The sequence below is a fragment of the Silene latifolia genome, chromosome 11 (genome assembly GCF_048544455.1).
Source record: "Silene latifolia isolate original U9 population chromosome 11, ASM4854445v1, whole genome shotgun sequence".
Taxonomy (NCBI): Eukaryota; Viridiplantae; Streptophyta; class Magnoliopsida; order Caryophyllales; family Caryophyllaceae; genus Silene; species Silene latifolia.
The window spans coordinates 119,780,738-119,787,505 of record NC_133536.1 but is presented as its reverse complement, the minus strand read 5'-3'; the positions used below and the strand labels follow the sequence as shown (position 1 = coordinate 119,787,505).

The 6,768-nt window shown below is 40.2% G+C and overlaps 1 non-coding gene across 1 annotated transcript; it reads left to right on the top strand.

The window, feature by feature from the left end:
* Positions 1 to 6,428: 6,428 nt before the first annotated feature.
* Positions 6,429 to 6,535, top strand: LOC141615515 (small nucleolar RNA R71). Its single transcript, XR_012529933.1, has one exon. It is a non-coding gene; the product is annotated as a small nucleolar RNA R71 (small nucleolar RNA).
* The last annotated feature ends 233 nt before the right edge of the window (positions 6,536 to 6,768 follow it).

Genomic DNA, 6,768 nt, shown 5'->3' with positions numbered 1-6,768 from the left:
TCCTCAATTTCTAAATGCTTTCGTCAAGGGCGATCGGATGGTGGTGGAATGATGATCCCTATGATGCTAGTAGCATATGACATGACAAGTCTCGAATTCTCTACAAAAGTAAAGGTCATGGATCGTCCCAAACTCGACAAAGTGGCTTGACAAAAGGCTTTATTGGGAATGAAATGCTCAAATCTTTATACACAACGGGTGGATATGAGTAGTATTCAAAATTGTCCTCATTTCACTTTCGCATTTCAAAAATTTTAAGATAAGGTTTGTCCCTTCCGGGCTAGTATCCTTTCCTTTCGCCAATCGCTTATTAGGCAACCGGTTAACATCTAGACAATAGTTTTTCGGGGTGATAGTCACTCTGTCTCTGGGCGGCCGAATTCACAACCGTGTGGGGGCCCAATTCAATGGATCCCGCTCCAAAGCACATCGAAATGGTACGCCTCCATCAAAATAATTAAATTTCTCAACATTTCAACATTTCATAACATTTGAGGTTTCCTTGGCAATAAATTACTTCCACATGACAAAATTCTTTGAAATGAGCACTTCAAACTTATTGATAGAAAGTATTTTTGGGTTGCCTTACCACAAGGTCAATCAAGGTCACCTAGACAAGTTAACCAAGTCCACATCGCATCACGGGGTTGGATAGGTGACTCACATGCAAACCCTTGACTAGGCTTTGGGTCATGGGTCAAAAGACACTAGTATGACACTATCTAGGGTGTTTTACAACCATTCTAGTAGGCAAAGTCTTAAGTTGAAAAAGTATTTGTAATGGCTTAGTTGCTCTTGTCAAAGTTCCTAATTAGGCATTTTTCAAAAAATTTGTCTAAATGCAACTACATGCTATGATGCAACTTTTATATACATCCTAATGAAAGTAATTCTATCAACTAATATGACATATAAACTAAATGCAAGTCCTAAGTTCACATTGTTATACCGCATCAATCAAAATAAAGCCACATAGTCATTAACATAAAGAGGAGAAAGGAGATTGGAAAGATCATACCATGCGGTCTTCATGATCCTCATGTCTCGGATGTGGCGTAGTCAATCAATGTGAACAAGGATAGAACAAACACAATATATACAATATATACAATATAACTACACTACAAAAGGAATAAACATGTTTTTGGATTTTACAATTTTCAAATTTTTATGGTTTTCGAATTTTTTCAATTTTTTTGGATTTTTGAATAAGAGTTAAGTATTAGAATTCCCCATCCCCACACTAATATGGGCATTGTCCTCAATGGCCAAAATGATGGGAAATTATGCAAAGATGATGCATGATTTCTACACTAAATGCAATCTACACTAGTCTACACTACATGATGCATGGTTTTTGTTTATGACGGAGAGGATAATTTAGATTACCTCCCGTTGTGTATGCATTAACTTCCCCTAATCGAGTTAGACACTATTGCTAATGTCCAAGGATGGGTGTAGTTCATGCACACACTATGCAATGCATGAAACTAATTTGTCATTTTGGATTTTGAAAGTGGGAACAATAAAATGAGAACACCTCAAAAAGTACCGAGGTGTGAGTCCTCAATGGTGCTAGGACTACTCCAACAATGATCAAGAAAAATAAATAAATAGAACAAAGAGAGAAATAGACAAACCTTGAGAGGGTAGGAGCCTCCAAAGCTTGCTAATCTTCCATCATATCATCACTATCATCATCTTCCTCATTAGAAGTGGTATCATTCCCACTTCCCTCTTCACTTGCTTCTTCACCTTCTTCTTCTTCACCTTGCTCATCATCCTCTTCTCCTTCTTCACTAGCTTCTTCATCAATGTTATCATCAACTTCTTCATTACCAACAACCTCATTATCACCCGGAACAACCCTAGATGCACTCGGAAATAGGACTTCCTTATCCGCCCAACTAGGCAAAGGACATGATGGGTCAAGTAGTCCTTGCCTAGCTAAGTGTAAGAGGGGTGGATATTGAGCTAAGTAAGCATTGTTCCGATCCTAAAAGGCTTGCTTGTGCATTGCTTGCATGAGAAGAGTCAAATAATCATTTCTTGCTTCAACACCTTCCGGCTTGAACTCTTGGTACTCAAAAGGGTAAGGTGGTATGACAATGGAAAAAGAGGGTATTTCAAGTTCACCCTTTTGTTGTTGGATAATATACTCGGCCTCTTTTGAAAGGGGAAGTAGATAATTGGTCCGGTGGACACTCAATCGACAAATCTTTGAAGGCAAAGTGAAAGAACTAGCCTCACTAGTGAGCCATCCATACTTGGTGTCAAGAGGGTTATGGGAAACCCACTTGTACTTGTGTATCATAGTATGCAAATCAACGAGATGACCACCTTCTTTCGCCTCATACTTGTTATCTTTGTTGAAGTTAGGATCAAAGTATTTAGTTAGGATAGTGACTAGGCCTCCATTCACAATAACGGTAGTGCCTTTCTTCCCACAATCAATGTTTAACCATCTATCCACCAAGAGCCTTAGAAAGTTAAAAGGCTTGGTGAATTTCCTACCAACGTTCAAAGCCGACTCAAGAAGAACAAAATCGAGTTTGGTGAAATGGTTGGTGTCTTTTCTTGCATTGATGGTGTTCCCTACGACCTTGTGCCATACTCTTATGCCCGGATGGTGGACTAAAAGAGCACGACTCGCATGAAATTCTTCAAATTTCCTTCCGGAAATCGCCTCCCAAAGAGGGTCGGGGTCATACTTTCCAACATTCTTAAAATAACTCGGTTCATCACTAAGACCCAAAGCTTCATCCAATTCCTTAAAGGAGATGCGTCTACTAACATTAGCTAGACGAAACTCGAGGTTCTCCATAGTCTCAACCTTGTTAACTTTCAAAGAACTCAAAAATTCCATGGTAAGGGAGGGGTATGTCAATTCTTTTGATTCAAACAATTTCTCCAACCCCATGGCTTTGAAAAAGGCTCTAGTTTGCTCAAGGACACCCAACTTATTTAAGGTATCTTCACAAATAAACTTGGTGGATTGAAATGATTTTCTAGCAAACTTAGCAAAAGTGTCCCTATGGGTTTTGGAAATGAAAATTACCTCCGGATAGTTTGCAAGTTGAACAATTTCCGGAGTAGTAGATGTTGTTGCACCCATGGGAGGTTGTTGTTGTTGTTACACTTCCAAGTTTGGGTTTGCTACCACCATAGCCAATGCTTTCTTTGCTTGAAGAGTCTTTTGCCTTAATGAAAGTGTCTTTGCCTTTGGTGCCTTTGCCTTTATTGCCTTTGTTGCTCCCTTAGTCCTTGCCATTGATGAATTAACCAAGAAAGAGTGAAAAATCTTCAATTTCTAGTGCACCCAAATCGATTTAAAGATGAAAGGCTTTGCCTTTTTGAATTCAAAAATCGACTCAAAGGTTGAAGATTTTGTGCTTGGTTTTGATTTTTATTTAAAAAGGAGTGATTGATTTGTTATTAAAAGGATGTTTTGATTTGATTTTGGTGAATGTAGTTGAGGAATTTTGTTTTTGTGATGGAGAGGATGAGGGCTTTGAGGGTTTTGAGTAGTGTTATGAATGAAGGAATGAAGAAATGAATGTGGGAGGGGTTTTAGAAAGCCCGAAAAATTTTGAACTGCAGGGGCAATCCGTGCGGATTCTGCTCGGTACGGGCGGATTCTGCCTTTTCTGGGTTGGGAAAAACTCGCCTAAAGACGGGCGTCTTTAAGGGAAGACGCTCGGATTTGCAAACACGGGACGGGCGTCTTCTGTAGAAGACGGGCGGATTTCAGTCCAGGAATTTTTCTTGTTTTCCTCAGCCAAGAAGACGGGCGTCTTCCTTTCCGGACGGGCGGCTTTTTGAAGACGGGCGAATTAGGATGTAGGACGCCCGGATTCGCTGACAGTCAAAAATTTCAAAACTTCAGCTCATTTCAGGACGTGCGTCTTCTACCCAACACGCCCGGATTGCTTGAAAACGGGCGGATTCTCCTGAATCCGCTCGGATTCGACCCCTTTGTACCCGGATTCAGTTCCATCCGTGTACAACGCATATCTCTTGTTATTCTTCCATTCTTCTTCATATCTTGTGTTCTTCATCGTGGGGGCACTACTAAGGCATGGATAGCCTAGGCAACTGCCATCCCCACACTAAGCTAAAGCACTACACATTAATTGAAATTATTAATCCCTCCCTCACTTCTCTCAAACATGATAATTATCTTGATCAAAGTATAAAAATCCAAAAATAACAAAAATGCAATACAAGAATTGAAATGCAAGTTAGGGAGTTAGAAATATTTACAAATGGTGGTTTAGGGAGGACTCCACCAAACTCTCATTCTTGATGAGATGTCAAGGGGGCATGTTCAAGGTGTTGTTGATGTTGCTCAACACCTTGAAAAAGTAATCAAAAGCTTGTTCATTATCATGGTAGAGGTCTTCAATAGACCTTGGCCCTTGTTGTCGGTCTTAATCGATGGCATTACCAATGTAGGGATTAAAAATCCCTTCAAATTCGTCGTCCCAAAGACCACAAACTTCGTTAAGTTGATCATTGAAAATCTCTTGATTTGATGGAGACAAATCTTCCAATTTCTTCTCTTGGCCAATGAGGCCATCTTCTTCATTGCTTGTCTTTGATGAGCTTTGCAAGCTCTCTTTGTCACAATTCACTTGCTCTTTGAATGGAGCATCTTCAATTTTCTTCTTCCATTGGAGTTCCGACTTCTTCCTTTCATCCTTCCGACTATAATGATCGATCATAAAACACGGTTCATGTAAACGGGGAGCTCTCATAGCCTTGTCAAGATTAAAAGTTATACTCTCATCTCCCACTTCTAGAGTGAGCTCACCATGTTTTATATCAAGCACCGTACCCGCGGTGTGTAAGAAGGGTCTTCCAGGAATGATTGGAATGTTGGAGTCTTCCTCCATATCAACAATGACAAAGTCCACCGGGATGAAAAACTTCCCAATTCGCACGGGGACATCTTCCCATATCCCTAATGGTGTCTTCGTCGATCTATCGGCCATTTGGAGTATAATATTGGTGCATTTAAGCTCTCCCATCCCCAACCTTTTACTTACCGAGTACGGCATAACACTCACACTAGCCCCTAGATCACATAAGGCTTTATTGATCGTGGTGTCGCCAATGGTACACGGTATTGAGAAGCTTCCCGGATCCTTTAGTTTTTGAGGTGAACTCCCTTGAAGTATTGCACTACTCACCTTAGTGAAGGTGATAGTCTCAAGTTTCCGGATCGACTTCTTCTTTGTGAGAATGTCTTTCATGTATTTCGCATAGGCCAGCACGTGATTGATTAATTCAGTAAAAGGAATTGAGACTTCCAAATTCTTCACAATTTCCATAAACTTTCCAAGTTGGTCATCAAATTTGGGCTTGGCATGACGACTTGGAAAAGGAAGTCTAATCACAATGGGCTCCTTCTCCTTGACCTTGTCTTCATTTTTCTTTGAAATTTCATCTTTTGATGATTCTCCATCTTTGGAGTTTTGCACAATTTCTTCCTTATCACTAGCTTCCACAACTTCATCCTCAACTTGCTTCTTCGGTACTTCATACCTTGTACCACTTCTCAAGTGAATGGCACTAACCGTTTCATGCCTTGGGGGATTACTTTGAGGTGGTAATTGCCCCTTTTGTCTTTGTGAGCTTGAAGATGCTAGTTGAGTCAATTGTGTTTCCAACATCTTGGTGTGAGCTAGAATGTTGTTGATGGTGGTTTCCTTTGCTTGACCATCTTTTTGCATTTGAGTGAAAAACTCTTGTTGATTCTTTTGCATTTGGAGGACCGCTTTTTGAACATCAAAACCTTGGTCATTTTGGTGATTGTATGGATTTTGATTTTGGTAACCTTGGTTTTGGTTGTAAAAGGGTCTTTGATTTTGGTTTCTCATGGGAGGTGGGGTGTAAGTTGTTTGAGGATTTTGAACATTTTGGCTTTTGTATGAGAGATTTGGATGAAACTTGGTGTTTTCATTGTAATAGTTGGAATAAGGGGTACCACTCTTGTATGCTTGGAAAGCATTTACTTGTTCATTTGTTCCCCTACATTCACTTTGGTCATGTCCCAAAGTTTCACAATTCTCACATATCCCACTTGGGATTGATGAGGATGCCGTCATGGCATTAACATGATGCTTTGATGATTTTGAGACTTCTTCAAGTCTAGCCATAGATTTTTCAAACTTCAAATTGATTGTGTCAATGTGGGCACTAAGTTGAGCACCTAATTGAGTAATGGAGTCCACTTCATGCTTTCCTCCTTTAGTAGCCTTGCGAGGTCTACTATATTGTGAGTTATGGCCGCCATTTCCTCAATCTTGTTCCATGTTTGATTGTCATCAACTTCGGTGAACATTCCATTTGATCCCATGTTGAGAATGTTCCTTGAATCTTCATATAAACCGTTCCGAAATTGTTGTACCAAGAACCATTCGCTAAGTCCATGGTGAGGACATGAGTGACAAATTCCCTTGAACCGCTCCCAAGCTTCATACAAAGATTATTCATCCCTTTGCTTAAAACCCGTAATTTGAGCTCTTCGCATGTTAGTCTTTTCCGGTGGGTAGAACTTTTTGTAGAAAGCTAGAGCCAACTTCTTCCAAGAATCTATTCCGAGAGTGGCCTTATTAAGGCCCTTCAACCATTGTTTCGCGGTGCCGATTAGAGAAAAAGGAAATAAGACCCATCGAATTTGGTCTTGAGTCACACCGGTTTGAGAAATCGCATCACAATAGTCACAAAAGGTTTCCATATGAGAATGAGGGTCTTCACTAGGCA